We start from the raw sequence: 5007 nt of genomic DNA, 5'->3' as shown, positions 1-5007 counted from the left end.
TAATAACTGTGTAATGGCCTTATTGCTAATTCAGTCATCCATATCCTTCTGGTTATTTCTAGATTGATTTTTCTTCCCCCACCCCCTTTTTTTGAGGGGGATGCCTGATAATGTTTGATTGAATGCTGGACATTATTCATTTTGTGTCTTATGTGCTGGATTTTGTTGTATATTCCTTTAAATATAGCTGGCCTTTGTTCTGAAACATAATTAAAATATCATTATAATTATTTTGAGACTTGCTTTTGAGCTTTATAGATCAATCTCTACTTATGGTTTCATTTCACCTATTAATGTAGTAACTTTCTGAAGAGTCTCACCAGTGTTCTTTCCATACATTAGTAGGTTTTTCACTTCAGATGATGACATAAGCAACTATTTCCAGTCCTGTGTAAGCTTTGGTAATTGTTAAGCCAAATGTTTTCCTTAGTTTTTCCCTCTAGTCTTGGGTAGTTTCCTCACACACTTGTGAAAATTAGACAAGATTTGAGTTGACATCTATGAAGATATCTGAACCTCTCTTTCTGTTTTACTTCCTTCTCTCCATGATTCTGTTCTGTAAATTCAAGCTGCCTTGACTTCCCTGAACTCTAAACTTTGTCTTCTCATTCAGTCCATTGAGCTCTGTGTGGTTTCCCACTCAGCATACAATGGTCTGGAAATTCTATTTAGCTGGTAAGCTGCGGCAATCATAGGGCTTACCTCATTTTTGTCCTTCTTTCAGGATACAGTCTCTTGTGTTCCTTGTTGTCCAATATCTTGTGTTCCACTGTTGTTTTCTATATTTTGTCCATTATGTAGTTGTTAAAAGTAAGAAGTTAATTTCTGATCTCATTATTCCATTATGAAGAGATCTGGAAGCTCAGATGGTAGCTTTCAAATTATTTGTTTAGGACAAAGCTGGTTCCTGGTATACAGATTGGTTAAAAGTTTAGAGCTTTTATAATGCAATAAATCTGTTCAAATATATAAAGACTTTTTTTTTAAATAACTAAAGAGAATGTCTTCCAGAAAAGAAGCAATGCAATTTAGTGTATTTCTAGGGAAAACTGTGTATTTTTACAATGTGCAAAGACCAGCGATTTAGATTTAATGGATACAACACATAATTAATCTGGATAATGATAAGAGTGCATTTATTAACTAAGGACAATTTTAAGATCTACTGATATAACATACATTTCATTCACTACCTTGGTCTTCAAAACAGCTATAATTTGTAACAACTGATTCAGTTTTGGTTCAATGTGATAGATTACTTATAAATTCATTAAAGAAATTATCTTCTATTTTTATAAGCTTATCCATTAATTTTTGAGAGAGAGAGAGGGGGAGAGAGAGAGAGAAAGAGAGAGAGAGGGGCGTTGGGAGGGGAGGGGGGGCAGAGAGACAGGGAGAGAGTGAATCCCAAGCAGGCTCCACACTATCAGCATGGAGCCTGATATGGGGTTTAAACTTACAAACCGAAAGATCATGACTTGAACTGAAATCAAAAGTTGGATGCTTAACCAACTGAGCCACCTAGGTGCCCAAGAAATTATCTTCTAAAACAACCTTATAAATGCACTTAATCAAATCTTCACCTAGAATGTCTATATAATTTTTTAATGAACTTAGGTTTCATAAATTATTAGAGCTGTTAGGTCATTATTTTCATATGTCAATTACTGATGAATGTATTAACTATTCATGTATGAACAGATTATCTTCTGCAGGAATAGGTGGCATATTTTAAGAAAGCGTCTGCTAACATGTTATTGCTCATAGAAAAGGCTTTAGTCTTTCAGTAAGATTTACATATACTCAATGAGATGAGGCAAATATTAATCATTTGCATAAAAACTATAATGTGAAGTTTGTTATTACAAAAGTACCCCAGGTAAAGTAATAACCATTTGGATTAAAACTGACATATAAAGTATATTATCAGGAAAGCATCTAAATTTTCTGAAGGAATGTTCAATTTTCTAACCAGACATGCTCATGTTAATGTATTAGAAACAGCCACTAGTATTAGTCCAAATCACTGAAACTAATGAGTACAAATATGATTTACCTACTCCTTTCTCTACCTTAATTTTCATGCCCCAAACACACAGCACTAGTACCACCTTAGTCTAAAGTAGTTAAATCTTATATGTTAATGTTAATATTATTAATTTACTAATTTTAAAAAATATGGTGCTTAGATTGTAGGATAGCTGTTATTTAAATGTTCACTTGGGGCGCGTGGGTGGCGCAGTCGGTTGGGCGTCCAACTTCAGCCAGGTCACGATCTCGCGGTCCGTGAGTTCGAGCCCCGCGTCGGGCTCTGGGCTGATGGCTCAGAGCCTGGAGCCTGTTTCCGATTCTGTGTCTCCTTCTCTCTCTGCCCCTCCCCCGTTCATGCTCTGTCTCTCTCTGTCCCAAAAATAAATAAAAACGTTAAAAAAAAATAAATAAATTTTCACTAACTGCTAGAGTTTGCACTAAACACTCGAAGTCCAGTCTCCTAGTTATTCTTTACAAAAAAAGGGGAAATTTAAGGATTGTTATACTGATTTTGAACAACAGAGCTTAACTACTTTTATTGGTTCCTGCTGTGATGGCAATTTCAAGTTCGAATCCAGTTTTTTTTCTGCTTTTTACACTACTCCATGCTGCACAGATATATTGTTTTAATGACCTCCAAATTTCTGCCTCCTATGATATTCTAGAGCTATGTATAATAATACAAGCCAAAATTTGCCTAACTTGTAACTGTAAAGTCCGAAGTTTCTTAGGTTAAATGTGACCCACTTACTAGGATAATACCCAGGACCCCCATAGAAGGCCACATTAAAATAACCTTTATAATGCTACATTGTGGCCATGACATTATTTAACTAGTTTTACCCAATTGAGAAGACTTCAGTTTAATTTCATTGATTTATATTCTACATAATTCAAAAAATATGAAACAAACTACATTGCTTATCTGATCTCAAAAAGTTTTTATTCTTTGTCAGTATAAGAATACCGCTTAAATAGCCCACAATGGATGCTACTATTTCCTTAAAGATTCAAGCATTGATGTATGATACTTAAATATTTTCAAATGTAAGGTTCGTAAGCAGGGCTCCATTAATTCTGTGGGCCTGTATACAGAATTTTGTGTGTATGAAATTTATGAGTACTTACTATGTAGTAAACATTGTTAAAAAGTTTCTAACACACTATGAATACTAAACTACTTAATTTTAAAGTAACAGGGACAATTAAGTAGTTTTAAGAATATATCTGAATCTGGGGCACCTGGGTAGCTCAGTTGGTCGAGCATCTGACTCTTGGTCTTAGCTCAAGTCATGATCTCATAGTTTGTGGAGTCAAGCCCCATGTCAGGCTTTATGCTTGGGATTCTTTCTCTTCTGCTCTCTCTGTGCCACCCCCACTTGCTGTGTCTCTCTCAAAATAAATAAATAAACTGTATCTTTGCCCATAAGCAGATCATTTTGAGTATTAAAGTGTACACTTGATAGGATTTCAACATTTAATTTATGTACTTTATTCAATATTTGGACTTCCAAAAAAAAAAAAAAGGCCCCAAATACTGAACAACTTATAAAATCTGTCCTCAACACAGTATCTAAAATGTGCTTTTGTAGATCATGGGGATGAGGGGAGGGGTAATTTTCCAGCCAGCAAGCAGCCATGATTACCATCCTCTGGTTTGATTCTATTATTGGCTGAATATAGATTGATGTACTTGTCTCCACTGTACCAATGTATAATGCATGAACACGATTACTGGGGTAATTTAGAAACAGGATGCCTTTAATCTTCTGCTCAGATCAATCAATTACAATACATAGGTTATAGAATGTCCTATGATCTTACACTGAATCCTTAATAGAACTAATCTTACAGCTAAATGAGGTTGGGAAAAATGTGAAGCCACAGAGATTGCTAATATGAACACAGACAATGGAACTTCAACCATCATGTGTTTAATTACTCAGAACAATCAAACAGAGACTACTCTGAAATTTATAGAGAAAGAAATAATATACCAGGGAGCAAAAAGCCATTTTTTCTCTTGAAGAAGCCACTCTTCCACCCTTAAAAGAAGCCACTCTTCCACCCTGAAAGAAGAATTCAAGGATTTTGAGACTCAATAATCTGTGAAAGTATCAAACTCATACTAGAAACAGTTTGCACTGTTACCTTTTGCATGTCAATACATCTTGTCATATGGCAGATAATTCTGTTTCAAACTGCATTTGGAAATGCCTGTTTCCCTTTACAGCAATATTCATTCACTGACTTTCCTTGTGATTTGAAAAAGAAATAGTTTTCCATACGACCTTGCCTTGCCATAACCTACTGTTATGCCTTTATAGTGTACATGAAACCTTAATTACAATCTGCACAATGTTAAGTTTTTCTGTTTTCTGTAGAGTTCTTGGTGCATTTTGGGGAGAATGCATTTGAGCTTGGATTTAGCTAACAATATAAGTATAAAAAGAAGATGGGGGTGCAAATAGCACCGTTTCTGTGGGTATCTAGTGAGGACATGTGTATGTGGATATATTCGGGCCCACTTGCCGAGTTTGCAGTTCTATTGTCTGGGGCTGGATGTAGGCGGAGAGCAGTTACTAACGGCAGAGTCAGAGTCAGCACCACGGATAGCTCCACACGTTTAACACCTGGGAGAGGAACTCCGACGTTTCATGAGCCCAGCTGCAGCTAGGGAATAGAATGATAGAGTGATCTACTTATACTGCAGAAGGGGAGAAAATAAAGCTGTACATTGGAGGAGCGTGTCTTTTTATGTTCCGAGAGAGGGAACTGTACAGATTCAGAAAAGCTCAAGCTACCATAAGAGCCTAAGGGTTGTCATAGATTGTTTCTTTTTTTAAGTAAAGCTAATTAACCTGAAAATTCAACATTCCCAGGCAATGTCTTGCATTTCTAATTCATTTTCATTACTCTGACATGAAAGGGGAAGAATTGCTTAGGTTTTGGGGGTTATTTGGGAGGATTTCTTTT

Source organism: Prionailurus bengalensis, chromosome C1 (assembly GCF_016509475.1).
Source record: "Prionailurus bengalensis isolate Pbe53 chromosome C1, Fcat_Pben_1.1_paternal_pri, whole genome shotgun sequence".
NCBI lineage: Eukaryota > Metazoa > Chordata > Mammalia > Carnivora > Felidae > Prionailurus > Prionailurus bengalensis.
The sequence above is the reverse complement of the archived record's forward strand: the minus strand, read 5'-3'. Positions refer to the sequence as shown.